The 18,735-nt window shown below is 39.4% G+C and overlaps 1 protein-coding gene across 9 annotated transcripts in view; it reads right to left on the minus strand.

Moving 5' to 3' along the window:
* Positions 1–18,735, minus strand: part of PUM2 (pumilio RNA binding family member 2) — a 95,807-nt gene that overhangs the window by 76,894 nt on the left and 178 nt on the right. For 5 of the 9 annotated variants that reach the window (XM_038560860.1, XM_038560866.1, XM_038560864.1 and 2 more), the window contains exon 1: positions 18,578–18,728. The exons of 2 other annotated variants lie outside the window; for them this stretch is intronic. The gene's annotated coding sequence lies outside the window, so the exon portion shown is untranslated. Of the gene's footprint in view, positions 1–18,577; positions 18,729–18,735 lie in introns of those variants that run through there. 2 more of the 9 variants (XM_038560862.1, XM_038560863.1) reach the window with 1 other exon arrangement.

Below are 18,735 nucleotides of genomic sequence, written 5' to 3' on the forward strand. Positions count from 1 at the left end.
CTATGCCTTTGTAGCACAAAGCAGCCATAGACATCAAAATAAATGAGCATGGATGTGTCTCAATAAAACTTTATGAATAGTGAAATCTGAATTTCATATACATTTTATGTGCTACAAAACATTCTTCCCCTGCCCCCAAATTTAAAAATCTAAAAGCCAATTCCAGAGAGTGGGCCAAACAAAAACTGGTAGTGGGCCAGATCTGGACTGTAGGCTATAGTTTGCTGATGTCTGCTCTAGTGGACTTACTTTCTTGACTGCTCCACAGAAATTTCAAATACAGATAATCCACTCTCAAACATGAGCAAGCCAAAAGTTAAGCATCAAGGCTTTGCTTTCAACCTTTTCATTTATACTATCCCCAGGCATATTTTCTTCTTATAATGAATGGTATTACAGGTTAAATTTAAATGTAGGTGATTGGGTAGGTCAGGAAGAAGACTTCAAAAAAATAAAATCTGCAGAAGACTCAAACCCAGCTTTTCAGTTAGGGTGTTACCATTTATTTCAATCATGAAAAGATAGGAAGAGAAAGGCAAAACAACAGGATAGAAGGTAAACACAAACTCTCAAGCCAGTAATCTCCGTATTAGTTATTACAAAGTTGAGATGGTGGGGGTCGCACATATACCAATAAGACTCCAAAATTTTTGGAAAATGCAAATCTACTATGTCCTATGCAGTTACAAATGTTGGTATCATCTGGTGGCAAGGGAAAAAGAATGTGGACATGAATTTAAGGACTTTATCCAAATGGTTAGATCTTAGGAAGAAAGAACACTTTAGTTCTTCTAAGACGCAACAGAGTATCTATCTAGCATCCAGGTACAGAATATTGAATTGACTTGTTAACTGGAATAAAATGTATCCAAGAGGGATGCCTGGGTGGCTGGCAGTTGAGTGTTTCTTCCGCCCAGGGCTTGATGGAAGTCCAGGGATCTGCTTGATGAAGTCCTGGGATGGAGTACCACATCAGGCTCCCTGCATGGAGCCTGCTTCTCTATGTCTCTGCCTCTCTGTCTCTAATAAATATTAAAAAACAAAAACAAAAACGTATCCAAGAGTTATAGTACACAGCACTGTTTGGGGTGTAAAGTCTGTCTTCAAAATTTTTTTTGTTCGCATCATTAAGCCATGAAACTCCCCCAGTATTATTTAATAACTGGAATTGGCTCATATAGAAGATATATAATAGAACATTTTCTATGGCCAACATCTGTGTAATCTTGAGGTAAGTTTGAATTAAAAAATAGTTTTTGAGGTTGATTCTTTGTTTCCTAAAATCAGTGTTTCATTAAATTCTAAAATGTAATAGCAAAAAATAAATAAATAAATAAAATGTAATAGCATTAGTCAACTTTTTGTAGGCAACACTAATTACATGAGAAAAACAGATAAAGCACCTCAAATAACAACTTGGTTAAGTTCTAAGTTTTCATATTTACTAACAATTAACAAATATAATTCAAAAGGTTTACAAGTTTGTGTAAAGAACCAAGAATATGCATTAATATTGATATTTGTATCATTAAGAGTACTAATTTTTCTCAGACATCTGATCCAATTCCTCTCCATATGCTTACTGTAAAAAAAAAAAAAAAACGTTTGGGCGAAACCACTTAGAGCTATAATAAATGGTACCAAAGCACTTTCTACTTCTATATAACACTAATCACATTTTCATAGTATTATAATTAGTTCTATTTTAAGGCCACAGTAGAAATTAAGCTCTGGGGTTAAAGAAGCCCTATAGGAACTGTGACTTAAGACACTGTAAATGCTCAATGTATAATGAATGAAAAAGAATTATTTTTTATTATATGAAATGCAAATTTAGATCTTATCAAATACCTGGATAGTAACTGCTTATAAATACCTTCACATATAGTAATACATAATGTCCATTTTAATGAAGACAGTGAACAAGACTCTTCCTCAGACTTTTTAAAAAGATTTTATTTATTTATTCATGAGAGACACAGAAAGAAAGAGGGAGAGAGAGAGAGAGGCAGAGTACACAGGCAGAGGGAGGAGAAGCAGGCTCCACGCAGGGAGCCCAACATGGGACTCGATCCCGGGGTCTCCAGGATCACACCCTGGGCTAAAGGCGGTGCTAAACCACTGAGCTACCCGGACTACCCTTCGTTAGACTTTCTATAACACTGAATACATTTTCCAACATAAAATGATAGTAACTTCCAGTACTTTTCCTATTAGTCCTATAAGACCTGAAAGCTACTGCTATCTTGTGCATCAATTACAAAAACAACACAATTACAGGAAAACTTAAATATAAGCCATTACAAAAAGTAACTTAGCTGCAATAAGCTGCTTATGAAATATTCTTGGTAGTCATCCTCCTTGGATTGTTTTTAATGAACATAATCAGTGAGCATTAGCGGTATCCATTGCAAACAAACAGGATATTTCTTCAGCATATTAAGCCACTTATGCAAATTTGCCAACTAATCTGTTTCTTACCCATGACAAAGGTAAACGTAAATCCAGTCTTGAGTATTTGTAGCAGATGATTAGCCTTCAAAGATTTAACCTTGCAAAGTTTCTACTAATCACCCTTAACACCCAGTAATTTACTTCTTCTGGGGGCATGAATGGAATCATACACTTTTCTTGTGTGTGTTTCATTAAGTATAACTTTCATTTTGAAGCTTACAAAAAAATTTTTTTTTAAAGATTTTACTTATTTATTCACGAGACACACACAGAGAGAGAGACAGAGACACAGGCAGAGGGAGAAGCAGGCTCCATGCAGGGAGCCCGACACGGGACTCGATCCCAGGACTCCAGAATCACGCCCTGGGCCGAAGGCAGGCGCTACACCGCTGAGCCGAGGGATCCCCTACAAAAATTTTTTAAATTTAAATTCTAATTAGTTACCATGCAGTGAAATATTAGTTTTAAGGAGAATTCAGTGATTCATCACTTACATACAACACTCAGTGCTCATTAACAAGTGCCCTCCTTAATACCCATCACCCTCCATCAACTCTCAGTTTCTTTATCATTAAGACTCTAAGACTCTCTAATGGTTTGTTTCCCCCTTTGCCCCCCTCCCATATGTTCATCTGTTTTGTTTCTTAAATTCCACTTCTGGAATTATATGGTATTTGTCTTTCTTGGACTTATTTTACTTAGCATAATACACTCTAGCTCCATCCATATCACTGCTAATGTAACATTTCATTTTCTCTGATGGCTGAGTAATATTTCATTTTGTGTGTGTGTGTGTAAAACACACACACACACACACACACACACACACACCGTATCTGCTTTATCTATTCATTTGTAGATGGACATTTGGGTTCTTTCCAGAGCATGGGTATTGTTGATAATGCTGCAATAAACGCCAGGGTGCATGTACCCCTTCGAATCTGTATTTTTGTAACCTTTGGGTAAACAGCTAGTAGTGCAATTGCTGGATCACAGGGTAGTTCTATTTTTAGCTTTTTGCAGTACCTCCATACTGTTTTCCATGACTGTACCAGTTTGCATTCCCACCAACAGTCTGCAAGAGGGTGCATCCTCGCCAACATCTGTTGTTTCTTGTATTAATTTTAGCCACCCTGGGAACCCTGGATGGCTCAGTGGTTTGGCGCCTGCCTTTGGCCCAGGGCATGATCCTAGAGTCCAGGGATCCAGTCCCACATCACGCTCCCTGTGTGGAGCCTGCTTCTCCCTCTGCCTGTGTACTCTGCCTCTCTGTCTCTCATGAATAAATAAAATCTTAAAAAAAAAAAAAAAAAAAGACTGCTTAATTTTAACCACCCTGACAGGTGTTAAGGTTGGGATCTCATCGAGTTTTTTTTTTATTTATATTTCCCTGACAATGAGTGATGCTGGGCATCGTTTCATGTGTCTGTCGGCCACCTTCATGTCTCCTTTGGAAAAGTGTGTATTTATGTCTTCTGCCCATTTCTTAACTGGATTATTTGTTTTCTGGGTGTTGAATTTCAGAAGTTCTTCATAGATTGTGGATACTAACCGTTCATTTGTAAATACCTTCTCCATTCTGAAGGCTGCCTTTTAGTTTTGTTTCCTTGTGCCAAAGCCTTTTTATCTTGATGAAATCCCAATAAGTTCATTTTTGCTTTTGTTTCCCTTGAATCATATACTTTTCTAGTTGTGTTGGACAAGTCACTTAGCTAGTAGTTGAGCCAAGAAGCCCATCAACATGTTTTGATATTTGCTGTTTGTCTACATACTTCATGGGGTAATTATATAATGCTTGTTTTGCCAACATAAACAGTATTACTGACTCAACTGTATTGTTTTACGTTTTATTTTTTTTCACGTTAAATTAAATTTGGCACATACACACAAAAGTGTCAATATACACTCCCAGAAACCAGAAATCTTCAAAGACCCTACCTCAAATCTTCTAATAAGATTAGAAATTAAGTTATTCCAACATCAGCATTTAGATATTAAATGCAAATTTACCAAGTACTTCCATGCAAGACTGCTTTAGCTCTCTGAGGTTAAATCTCATAGAACATATTCTCAAAGAGGCAAAATAGGATTAAGTATTTAACTTACATACATGCAAATATGAGGCAAGATGTTTTTCCCCCTTAGAATTCTCTCAAAGGAGAATTACCATGTATCTGAGCCTTTATGAAGTCCCTTGTTTTTACAAAGCATCCTCTCGATTTATTTTGAGAAATAAAACACTGGTTAAGGAAATTTTTGAAAAATGAAAATACTACTTAAAATTCAAAAATTTTCATTTTTGAAAAATGAAATACTACTTAAAGAAAATCTCCAAACTAAATCAGCCTCAATCAATCTTAGTTTTTGGTACTTTTAGGTAACACCTGAGAGAAGCAAATCAGGTATCTTAGGTGGAAGTGAAGATGACATGCCTGAAAAGACTGATAACATAAAGTGACTCTAATGAGTCAAAGAATAGATGTGAAATATCAAAGATATATTTTTTTAAATATTTTATTTATAAAAAAAATATTTTATTTATTAATGAGAGAGAGAAAGGAGAGAGAGAGAGAGAGAGAGAGAAACAGACACACAGGCAAAGGGAGAAGCAGGCTCCATGCAGGGAGCCCGACGTGGGACTCACTCTCCAAGATCAGGCCCTGGGCTGAAGGCAGCGCTAAACCGCTGAGCCACCCGGGCTGCCCCTCAAAGATATATTATTAAATGAGCCCCCAAAAAGCAATTATTTCTAAATTAACATTTATTGTGATTTAATATGGTATGATCTTAAAAGTAAAGCCAACAGTTTTATGCCCCCATGACAAAATATCAAACAGTACCACCACCTATGAAAAATTATGGTCTCGAAACAAAGAACAATCCAAAAAACCTCCATCTGTGTGATAAAATCACTAGATCTAAATACTGGTTTCGGGGCACCTGGGTGGCTCAGTGGTTAAGCGTCTACCTTTGGCTCACGTCGTGGTCCCCAGGGAAGTGGGATAGAGTCCTGTATCAGGCTCCTTGCAGGGAGCCTACTTCTCCCTCTGCCTATGTCTCCGTCTCTCATGAATAAATAAAATCCTAAAAAAAAATTTTTTTTCAGAAAATCAGAGAAATCTACATACAGAATGTGCATTATGATATTCACAAATTTTGCTAGTGGTAATAGCAGCAAGAGGATTGTATATTTTAATAAGTCCTCATCAGTAAGAGAATTTATATATATCCACCCTGGAGCCCAATGAGAGGCTTGAATTCACCACCCTGAGATCAAGACCTGAGTTGAGATCAAGAGTCAGATGTTTAACTAACTGAGCTACCCAGGCACCCCACAGAATTTATCCTTAAGCTGGCCTGCTGTCTGGGATTTGCTTTGAAATACTCTTTTTAAAAACGTAAAATATTTCATACAAGGTTGAATATCAATGATAGATACCTGAGGATGCAATATATTATTTTACCTCTGTGTTTGAATATCCTCATAACAAAGTTTAATTTTATAAATTTTATATATAAATACATACATATATGTGTGTGTGTGTATATATATATACACACACACACATATATACAAAAAACAATGTGACAAGACCATGTGAAACAGGGTAGTATTCAAGCTGGGTCTTGAGGGGTAAGTACAATTTGAAACCACTCCCCTTTTTAAAAAAAACATTTATATAAACTGTGGCTTGTAAAGGTAGTTACTTGCTACATTAACTGACTTAGGATCCAAGCTATTGTATAACTTGGTTATCATTTATTACTTCATCAACCATATTTCTGACAAGTGGCACATGAAATTCTTTTCCCAAAAAAACTGATTTCCAAATAAGCACAAACCTCTTCGGACCAATTTTTATCACACACCATCCCCTCAGAGAATCTTTTTTTTTAAAAAAGATTTATTTGAGAGAGAGTGAGCACACATGCATGTGCAGAGAAGGAGAGAATTTCAAGTAGACTCCCTCCTGAGCACAGAACCCAACAAGGGGCTGGATATCATCACAACCCTGAGATCACGACCTGAGTTGAAATCAAGAGTCAGATGATGTTCAATGGAGCCACTCAGGCACCTCCAGGGAACAAAGTTAATTTAACACTCAACGTCATGCCAGAGATTGTGCTAGGCACATAATATCTAATTCTTTTTTTTAGATTTTTTTTTTAACTTTCATTTATTTATGATAGTCACAGAGAGAGAGAGAGAGGCAGAGACACAGGCAGAGGGAGAAGCAGGCTCCATGCACCGGGAGCCTGATGTGGGATTCGATCCCGGGTCTCCAGGATCGCGCCCTGGGCCAAAGGCAGGCGCCAAACCGCTGCGCCACACTATCCAGCAAAGTAAGTACTGTATCCTTGTTTTACAAATAAGGAAACTGTGGACAATTTCCATATACTAATAGACAAAACTACTAAAGTGGCAGACTTTATACTGTCAAGACTCCAAAGGCTCCATGCGCTTTTCTATACCAACCAAACATAAACCAATATTCAGCATATATGTTAATTCTACAACTCTCTTAAAGCTGCCACCACCCCCATCATCCTTTTGGTTACACTATTCCAGTTCCCTGGACAGGTCTTTGACACTTATCTCTTCATATGTAAATAACACAAACTCAAAGTTTGGCTCAAATGGCACTTTCTCCATCAAAACCCACCCCCGGGATCCCTGGGTGGCGCAGCGGTTTGGCGCCTGCCTTTGGCCCGGGGCGCGATCCTGGAGACCCGGGATCGAATCCCACATCGGGCTCCCTGCATGGAGCCTGCTTCTCCCTCTGCCTATGTCTCTGCCTCTCTCTCTCTCTCTCTCTGTGACTATCATGAATAAATAAAAAAAAAAAAATCTTAAAAAAAAAAAAACCCACCCCAAAACAATCTTTTTCTTAATTCCCATGGCATTTAGTTGGTATTTTCATCAATTATTAATAACATCATATTCCCTGTTAGACTTTAAAACTTCTCCGTATCATAGGAAAAAAAAAAGAAAAAAAAACCCCACAAAACTTTTCTATATCAGAATTAGGGTAGAAAAAACATTAACACAGTTATGTAAGCTATTCTGGTTACACCAGCGTTCCATGAAATGAGGCAAGGGTTCAAAGAAGAATAGTAAGGCATAGTGTAATAGGGATAGGGAGAGAGGGAAACGGTTAACATTATCAACTATGAATCCATTTAAAAGCGTGAGATTTAAAAAAGAAAAAAGCGTGAGATAAATGTATTTAGACATATGTGGTGGAGGAAATCCCGGATATAAGTGAAAAGGCAAGGTTAAAAGCAGTGCATCATCCAACTTTCATAAAAACAAAATAAAAACATACACATTGTATAAATGGAAAACCATCAGAAACTGTGACACTTAATTATTAGTGGTCACATCTGGGAAAAGGGTATGCATGATTTTTGTTTTATATTTTATAATTATTTACTCAAGTGTCTCCCAGTCATTACTTAACTCTGAAAATATTTAAAATATATACATGCTGGAAATCACTAAACACATTGATGTAGTTCTTATAATCAAGTCAGCTTGGAAATCAATGGCCTTTATTTTTAAGTAATTTTTTTTTTTTTTAAAGATTTGTATTTATTTATTCGTGAGAGACAGAGAGGCAGAGACAAAGGCAGAGAGAGAAGCAGGCTCCATGAAGGGAGCCCAATGTGGAACTCGAGAGAAGCAGGCTCCATGAAGGGAGCCCAATGTGGAACTCGATCCCAGGACCCAGGGATCATGCCGAGCCCAAGGCAGACGCTCAATCGCTGAGCCACCCACTCAATCGCTGAGCCACCCAGGTGTCCCTGTGCTCAAGTATTTTGGAAGTATACCTATACATGAGCTATGTATGACTTGCAAAGAAACACACCAGAAAAACATCTTTTCCATAAACTAGGCATCACTTAAAAGAAAAATATTCTGCTCTTACTGGTAAACTTCTAAGGGGTTTTAAGGCACTATAAAGGAATTTACATGTAAATACCAATACCAATACCAATACCTACTGTAGTAAATATCTCTAGCTATACACTTCATGACACTTTGGGTTTTAAAAAGTAAAATCTAAAATATAGTTCTAAGTATTTTTCTCATCACTTGATTTAAAGGGATTGTACTTGTGTAGGTAACACTTAGTTTTCTAACCACTTCATCTAGGTTAGTTCTACCTTTTTGATATATTCCTCAAAGTGTTAAAAAAAATTATACCTTTTAAACTCCTCAATGTATTTGACAGTATACTGTGATAAACATGGTTTACGTATTTCTAGTTTTCAAAGTATTTCATACATAATATTGTTTCTGCTTGGTAAGTATTCTTTGACAAAAGCTTAAGAAAGAAGACAAGAATTGTTATTTTATTTTAAAGATTTATTTATTTTGGGGTACCTGTGTGGCTCAGTTGGTTAAGCACCAACTCTTGAAGAGACGCCTGGGTGATCCTGGAGCCCCAGGATCAAGTCCCACATCGGGCTCCCTGTGTGGAGCCTACTTCTCTTTGCCTGTGTCTCTGCCTCTCTGTGTCTCTCCTGAATAAAGGAAATCTTAAAAAAAAAAAAAAAAAAGCACCGACTCCTGAGATAGAGCCATGCTCAGTGTGGGAATCAGCTTATGATTCTCTCCCTCTCCTCTCCCCCCAACTCACCACTTGCAAGCTCCCTCTCAAATAAATAAATCTTTAAAATTAAAAGAAAAAAAGCTTTCTTTTGAGAGAGCACATGCATGAGAGGAAGAGAGGGAGAGCTTATTAAGCAGACTCCCTACTGAGCATGGAGCCCCACATGGGCTCTACCTCTACCCATGACCATGAGGTCATAACCTGAGCTGAAACCAAGTCGGTTGCTCAACAGACTGAGCCCCCTAGGCACCCCATATGACTTTTTTTTTTTTTAATTTGCCATTACTTCTATAGCTCAAGACTATCACTTACCTGAATTCCCAGAAGGCAAAATACTACAGTTCTATGCTAAATTTCATTCCTAACAGCAATGTGAGTGAATTAAGTCTAAATGAGACTGGGACGCCTGGGTGGCTCAGCGGTTGAGCGCCTGCCTTTGGCCTAGGGCGTGATCCTGGAGACCTGGGATCGAGTCCCACATCGGGCTCCCTGCGTGGAGCCTGCTTTTCTCTTTGCCTATGTCTCTGCCTCTCTCTCTCTCTCTCTCTCTCTGTGTCTCTCATGAATTAAAAAAAAAAAAAAAGACTAAATGAGATTAATCCCTAAAGGACACTAACTTTAAGTTTGTGCCCTGAAGGTTTACCCATCAGTATAACATACCACATTAGGATTTGGGAAGGATCAGAGGTATGTCTTTCTTAGCATATATAAGGAGGATCTGTTAACTGATTCCCAGAAAAGTAAATGTGCTAATGTTTCGGAAAATCTTTTTTTTTTTTTTTTTAAAGATTCTATTTATTCATGAGAGACACAGAGAGAAAGAGAGAGGCAGAGAAAGAAGCAGGCTCCATGTAGGAAGCCTGACGTGGAACTCGATCCCAGGACTCAGGGATCATGTCCTGAGCCAAAGGCAGAAGGCATATGCTCAACCGCTGAGCCATTCAGGCATCCCTCGTTTTGGCTCAACCGCTGAGCCATTCAGGCATCCCTCGTTTTGGAAATTCTTTATGCAATCCTCAAGGATATGAACACCCCAATTTTAAGGTCACTGGTTCACAACCTCACGGTGCATCAGAATCTAGGTAGAAGGTTTAAAACTGTACACTCAGATCCCACTTATATAACCCTTACAACGTCACTGTATCACCTATAGCTAAGGAATATATCCACAAAACCATATTGGTTTTCCAAATAAAAAAATTTGGATCATTCATCATAGTATAACAGATGAATCTGAATAAAAAGATCTCGAATATAGTTCCATGTTTGTCCCAAACTAGGTGAATGAATTCAAAACACTTTAACACTGGTCCTGTTTTCCCATTTGCAAATGAGAATATGCCTCCTTCACAGGATTATTGTGAAACATGAAATATACGAAATTAAAATATAAGTGCTTTCAAGAGTATTAAGGACTACCACAATGAGGGAATATTTTCTTGTTTAAAAAATCAATATACAATCCTCTAACACAGGAATTTCTTTTGAGAATTTACCTTACATAAACAGCACCAACATGAAAAGAATGAACTGCATAACATTTACTGCAGCATTGCTTGCAGTGGTTCAAAAATAAGAATTGAACAATGTACTTCTGAAACTAATAACACTATACATTAATTGAATTTAAATGAAATAATTGAACAAACTTAGCAACAGAAAAATGGTTTAACAAAATTAAAATCTGCACTGATTGTTACAAGTTATTGAAGTTTTATGTACAAACACAGTAAAATGTTCAGGATATTAAATAAAAACACCAAGTTGCCTAAGGTGTATCATATAATCCCATTTTTGTTTTGTGTGTTTTAAGATTATGCATTTACTTATTTATTCATGAGAGACACAGAGAGAAGCAGACACAGGCAAAGGGAGAAGCAGGCTCCCTATGGGGAACCTGATTGATGCAGGACACAATCCCAGGACCCCAGGATCACAACCTGAGCCAAAGGCAGACACTCAACCACTGAGCCATCCAGGTGCCCAAAAAGTTGAAATTTTAAAAAACTTTCTAAGTTGTTATTTATAAAACAACAACAAATGTATCCAGGCCACCTGGCTGGCTCAGAAGAGCATGTGACTGGACAAAGGATGTACAGTCCCAAACTGGGTGTAGAGATTACTTAAATACACACACACACACACACACACACACACACACACACACACACACACCTTGGGCTACAGAGCCTGAAAAGAGAAGCCAAATCTGTTAGTTTCCAGGACTATTAAGTTATATACCAAAAAAAGGGGGGGGGGGGGCTGGAAGAAATATTGTGTAGAAATAAATAAATGAATGAATAAATAAATAAGTAAATTTGTTTGTCATAGACAATAATTACAGACACACAGAGAGAGGCAGAGACACAGGCAGAGGGAGAAGCAGGCTCCATGCGGGGAGCCCGATGCGGGACTCGATCCAGGGACTCCAGGATCACCTCCTGGGCCAAAGGCAGGCGCCAAACCACGGAGCCACCCAGGGATCCCCTATTGTGTAGAATTTAAATGAAATTTGTTTTATATGCATTTAAATCTTAAAAAACAAAAAAAATTTTTTTTAAGTAGGCTCCATGTCCAGTGTGAGCTTAAAGTCACAATCCTGAGGTCAAGACCTGAGCAGAAAACAAGAGCCAAACCCTTCAGATGCTTAACCAACTGAGCTACCCAAGTACTCCTTAAATAAAAATTTTTGAAAGGTACATGAAGTATTCATAGGAAATACACACAGTAAAACAAAAACTAATCTTAGGAACATAAAGCAAATATTAAGTGAACTCTAAGATTAACTTCTGAAGATAGAGATAAAAAGGGAGAAAACACAATGAATTACATAAAGTTCTCATAATCCACAGAAAAAAATCATACCAACAATTCCTCATACACAACCTTATTTCTAGCATTAAACTTTCAAAGAAATTTCTTATATAGGATACTATAGAGGACACAGAATTATAATAGAAAATCTCACACCATTCTCTCAACAGATGCAAAGTTTCATAATCTTATTTTTTGTAGTTAGTCCCTCAAGGAAAACCATGCACCTAACTTGTAACACAGTCCCGGGAAACTAATTCCACAATTAATTCTGTAAGGGTTTCAGGACAATGTGGTCTAAATCTTCCCAGGTTATACTCTTGGATATCCAAAGTCTTTCAGAATTATCCAAATCAGAAAAAGCCTTTAAATATGTTATGGTTCCCTCTACTTATTTCTCCAGTCATATCTTTTCTTTTTTTAAAGGTTTTATCCATCTGACAGAGAAAGAGAGCATGTGTACACAAGCAGGGGAGGCAGCAGGCAGAGAAAGAGGGAGAAGTAGGCTCCCCACTGAGCAGGGACTCCAAGGCAGATGCCTAGCCAACTAAGACACCCAGGTGCCCCTATCCAGTCATATCTTTTCAATTTTCCCTACCTCCACGTCAGGTTCTGCCATTCTCCCCCATCAGGGTCACTACCCATACTAATCCCTCTGGCTGAATGCCAATTCATTTATCTCTTGACCAAATAAATTTCTACCAACTCTTTTTTTTTTTTAAGTAAGCTCATGCTCAACATGGAGCTTGAACTCACAACCCTGAGATCAAGAGTTCCATGCTCTATGACTGAGCCAGCAAGATGCCCCTCTCCAAGTCTTTTTATTTATTTATTTTTTTTAAAGATTTATTCCTTTATTTATTTATTCATGATAGAGAGAGAGAGAGAGGCAGAGACACGGCAGAGGGAGAAGCAGGCTCCATGCCGGGAGCCTGACGCGGTACTCGATCCCGGGACTCCAGGATTGCGCCCTGGGCCAAAGGCAGGGGCCAAACCGCTGAGCCACCCAGGGATCCCCTCTCCAAGTCTTTTCAAATGTAACTTTATCTCATGCAGAAAGCTCTTCCTGACCCCTACGATGTTTACCTGTGTTGAGTCCACAGCACTTATTAACACCATATGTGTGGCACTCAGTGTACTACACTGCAATCACAAGTTTAATCATCTTACTCTTCCCTTTGCTGTAAACTCCTTAACAACAGGGATCTGGTATCACCAATATCTAAAGAAAGTCTGGCACATCATAGGCCTACAAACAAAAAAATGCATGCAAGTTTCTGGTAGTGTACCTTGATGAGAAGATACAACTTAGAGGGCAGCCCCTGTAGCACAGCAGTTTAGCCCCACCTTTGGGGGGGGGGATGTGATACCCCCCCCATTGGGCTCCCTGTGGGGAGCCTGCTTCTCCCTCTGCCTGTGACTTTGCATCTCTCTCTGTGCCTCTCATGAATAAATAAAATAAATTCTTAAAAGAAAAAAAAAGATACAACTTAGAATATCCAGAGTAACAACTAAATGTTTCTCAAATAATACTCCATGAGTATCTTCTCAACCAGACTTACAATAAAAATTAGCAAGGGACGCCTGGGTGGCTCAGTGGTTGAGTGTCTGCCAGGGTCCTGCGACAGGGTCCTGGGACGGGGCCCACATCCGGTTCTCTGCAGGGAGCCTGCTTCTCCCTCTGCCTATATCTCTGCCTCTCTCTGTGTATGTCTCAAGAATAAATCAATAAAATCTTTAAAAAAAAAATTAGCAAACAATTTATCTTTAGCAAGTTCCTAGACAGAGTACTCCCATTTCTGCTAGTGTAGGAGCAAAGTAAATCAGATTAAACGAAGGCACATAAGGCTTTCCCTTGGATCCCTTTTCAGTAATCTTTTACACTTCAACTGCAAGGTGGTCCAAGAAAACATCTACAAGGAAAACCTGATAGCTTTCACCTTCTCAAAACTTCAAATCTTGTTTATGTTGACCAGTTTTAAAGATTCACTTTGTACTAGAGAAAACTTAATATTTTGCATTTAGTCAAACTAAAAATGCTGATAAAATACTAAATAGATGTTAATAAATGACCTGGTCACCAAAATGGAAAACACAAGTAGCTTCTACCTGTATACAACTTTTGGTATTTATCAAAATAAGAACCATCTATATTTTTCTCTACCTACAATTCACCTTATTTGACTATCTAGCAGAGACCTATACTTAGGGTCAGCTTGTCTCTACTACTCATTTACTTTCTTTAATGCCTGAATGAATAAACCAGTGGCATCTTATACAATGAAGACGATATTCTACTGATCCCTAATAAGCTATTCAAAAACAGTGCCTAAAACCACAGATCACCACTTTGACATCTAAAACTGCTATTCTAAATCACAGATTTGGGGTGGCTCAGTCAGTGAAATGCCAACTCTTAATTTTGGCTCAGGTCATGATCTCAGGGTCCTGGGATAGAGCACTGCATTGGGCTCGCAGCTCAATGGAGAGTCCACTTGAGGATTCTCTCTGCCCCTTCCCCTGCTCTAACGTGTGCTCTCATTCCCTCAAACAGAGGTTAAAAAAAAAAAATTACCAAGATTTGCCCTCAAACTAGATTCGCTACAAACTTAGTGATTTTTTTTAAAGGACTACAAGATGTCTAAAAAGAGCCTTTTCTTCCCCATCCCCGGCCACACACCATTTCTTATATACTCTGGCAGTCAGTTGCAGGTTTTATTCTCCTGAGCAGGTGTTGAATAGGTGGTTGTGTAGGGTCATTTTATAGTCAATTTCACCAAATCACTTCCAGGAAGCAGATTTTTGTGGAGGTTTTGTGGTTCAAATTATACTTTTTGCCTTAGGTAGGGATAATGACTTTTTTTCCCCCTCTCCCGTTGCAGTCAAAGTATTCTGACATCCCAACTACTCCTTCTCCCTTCACATTTCTTCCTCTTTTTTGTACTTGGCAGCTACAGTGAAATCCTGGGATAATGTACATAAGGTGTACACATTTGTATGTTTTCTGGTATTCTATTCCGACATCTTCTATTTCTCTAAAAGAGAAAAGTTAAATGAATAAGAAGTAAAAATCTGTAATACATAAACTAAAAATGGATGAGATTATAGAGTTAAACTTGCAGTGATAAAATATACTAAAGAAACTGATTTCAAGGCACTAGGGTTAAGTGTCTGTCTTTGGCTCAGGTCATGATCCTGGGGTCCTGAAATCGAGTCCTGCATCAGGCTCCCCGTGGAGAGCCTGCTTCTCCTTCTGCCTCTCTCATGAATAAATAAACAAAATCTTTAAAACAAGAAGGTGATTTTGCCAATGTGCTTAATAACCGATACTTTTTTTAATTCTTTAAAGCACTTTAGAAAAATACAGAAAGAAGCCAGGCAAGGGATCAAACAAAACTTTTCATTTAAGAAAAAAATCAGTGAAAGATAAAAATGTCCACAATTTCATTAAGAATTAAATGACTCTCTAGAAGGCAACACTGTGCTTAATTAGGCAAGTCTTAATTTTTCATTTATAAAAAAATTGGATCTTTTGAGTTCTTGAACGAAAAAGTCATTAAGAAAAAAATACATTAACCTTATGTCTGTAAACATACTGCTACCTGAAACTCTGAGAAGATACAAGCATTTACCATGAACCTATCTAGTAATTTTAAACTGTTTCATTGGAAAGGTTTCAAAGTTATAGGTTTGTAAATTCACTTCTCCCACTACAAAAGCAATACATTTTAAGTGAAAAATATCTTCTATCTATATTCCTTTTTTACCTAAATTCCTAAATATAAAAATTACTAAAATATTAGCTTCTAAATGACAAGGTTTGAAGGAAAACTTTTTCCACCAAATCAGAATTCAAAAGTGAGAAACACAGAAACTAGACTGATAACAATGCAAATTATCTCCTTTATTACTGATCAAGCTACAATGGAACCACTAATTTAGACAAGGCCAGTGGGGTTCCTACCACCACACCCCTTAATTATCCTAACCCAGTCACAGATAGTACTGGACAACTGATGGTCCTCCAAAGAGGGGCAGAGTCTATCTATCATGGTGACCTCAAGAAGCAGAACAAAGTGCTTTCTGCAGGGGGCAGACTTCCAAAGAAAAAGAGAGGAAGGAGGCTAAGCCATATTCTCCACCAGTTCCTTCCTACAAATTCATCAGGCAAGAGTGAAGAAGTGGGATAACAAGAAGTCAGACTGTTTATAATGCCTTGTTAGACAAGGCAAGAAATGAGAAATCTACCTAATACATTGCAAACCATTTTATCCAGTTATTTGTACAATTTTTTATATTAATCACACACCTATCACAACAGCCACAAACTGTGAATACAAGCCAGACAAAGCCACGTGATATATTCAGATATTTAAAATAATCCTGTCTTGGGGATCCCTGGGTAGCTCAGTGGTTTAGCGCCTGCCTTCGATCGGCCCAGGGCGTGATCCTGGAGACCAGGGATGGAGTCCCGAATCAGGCTCCCTGCATGGAGCCTGCTTCTCCCTCTGCTTGTGTCTCTGCCTTTCTGTCTCTCATGAATGAATAAATAAATAAACAAACAAACCTGCCTTAAGATCATGAAAAAAAATACAGACTATTTTGCTATGATAGAAACTTAACCAACTTACAGGTCACTGAATTAGAACTATGGAGAACTTGAGTCCAGGAGATAGAACTAATCTCCACTTAAAATTATGAAGATCTTGTCCATGTCTATAAAAAGTAGACAATCTGGTCACTGACCAGATTGGCTTTGAATGTCACACCTAGCCCAAATCTCTGATCATAGTTACTTCTGCTAAGTACCCTATGCAGGAAGACAAATTGTATCTCACCACCAGAAAAGATTTATAAACAAGTATGGAAGGTTTAAGAGAAACAAAATCCTAGTATCTTTGTTGAGACTGCATGGGTTAGCTTATGTCCTCCATGCCTAAGAAAAAATGGTCTATTAAAGTGGACAACCTTGTAAGATCAATTCAACCATGACAGTAATTTAGACTTTAAGTTGAAATCTTACTAAATATTCAAACATCTAAAAGAACTTTCCACTCAAATTAAGAAAACTATGTATAAAAATTAGCTTAAGTTCTCTCGAAGATGTTTAAGTTTGTTAATAGTAAATCTAACTTGAAGATTGAATAGCCAGACTTGCACAAGTAAGAAAAAAAAGAGCTTAAGAACCAGGATTCTAAAATACAACTAATTTTTTAAATCGGTGTAAACTTTTACTGGGCACAAAAACCTTCAGGACACCCAAAGACAACTGTAAATAACTTAAGTTCACCCAAAATTGAACTTTAAAAGGCATTCAGGCAAAAGGGAAATACCATCATTTATGATGTCTGTGCAGATGGAAGTAAATCATCTTCAAAAAGCAGAATATTTAAAGACTAAGCACAGAAGCTCATGCCAATTAAAAAATATTTGTCCTTCTATTTTAAACAGGATTCCTAGCCAGAATTCCTTAAATCATCCTCCGATACTCTAGGTCACATGGTGAAGAGTCACCTATGAAACACGGAATCTAAGCAGTAAACAACCTTTTAAAATCCTTAGGTAACTCCCTTTATTTAAATCGTTTTGAAATACCTTTACAGACATCACATTTCTCTTAAGCGTCTAAACCCTCCGTCTAATAGAGCTCTCCCTAGGGGGAAAAAAAAAAAAAAACCTTTACCGAAAAACAAAACAAAAAAAACTATCAACAGTTTTCTTAAGTTAAAAATCTCAAAGTCCGAAATCCTGATTTTAACTGACATGATTGTCTTATTACGCCTAACACATTCGTGGTATTAACCCCCCCCCTAAAAATGTTCAAATACGTGTTAGATAGAATGAACCACCAGGCTAAGAAAAACGGGTTTAACCCTAGCTGCGTTCTCAGCAGCAGCAGCAAGCAGCAGCCTAACTTTTTCACACGCGTTGGTTGGGGAATAAAACTTTGTAAACCATGATCCCCAAACCTGACCCAACTCAGAAACAAAAACTGTTGCTGCCACAATGTCTGAAGCCTCTATATAATCAATCCTTTCTTTCTCGTTTTAAGTTGCGGGTCCTCTTTTCGCCGGGCCTGAATCTGTTGCGGCAACAAAAACAGAAGATTCGCGGATCGCGGCGGCACCCAGGGAGTCCGAGCGCCCCCGCCGCCGATTCCTTCCTACCCACACCTGTCTGCCGCCAGCTTTCCCCGGACGCGCTCGGGCCCCCCGCCCCCCGCCCCCCGCCCCGGGAATTCCCGCACTTGTTTTCATAAGCCCACTCCTTCCCCCTTCGCCCACTTCCAACTCGCACACTTCTCCGGAGCCCCGGCCGGGGGCTGAAGCGACAGCTCGGGCCCGGGAGCCCCGGGAGCCCCGGGAGCCCCTGGAGCCCCTGGAGCCCCGGGCCCCGCGGCGTGGGGTGGCCCCCCCGCCCCCCGCCCCCAGGGCCGCGCGGCCGCGCCGCGGGGGCGGAAGCTTAGCGCGAGCGCCGACCCCCCCGCCCGCCGGGCGCACACCCCCTTCCGGCACCCCTCCCCCCGCATTGTGCGAGCGGGCCCCAGGCCGCGGCCGTCGCGGGCTGCCCGCAGGCCCCGTCCGCCCTCCCGCCGGCGAGCCGCGCCCGCCGCGCCCGCCGCACAAAGCCCGGGAAGCCAGCTTCTGCGGCGCCCGAGCACGGGGAGACGGAGCCGACGCCGACTGACTTACGGGGCTGCTGCGGCCGCGCTGCCTCAGCCGGGGACACCGACCGTTGGGCACACGGCGGCGTCGCTCTGGGCCGTCCTTCCCTCCTCCGCCTTCGGTGGCGGCAAGATCTTCTTTCTCCACCTACCTCCCTCCCCCCCACCCCACCTCCTCCTTCTCCT

Source organism: Canis lupus, chromosome 17 (genome assembly GCF_011100685.1).
Source record: "Canis lupus familiaris isolate Mischka breed German Shepherd chromosome 17, alternate assembly UU_Cfam_GSD_1.0, whole genome shotgun sequence".
NCBI lineage: Eukaryota > Metazoa > Chordata > Mammalia > Carnivora > Canidae > Canis > Canis lupus.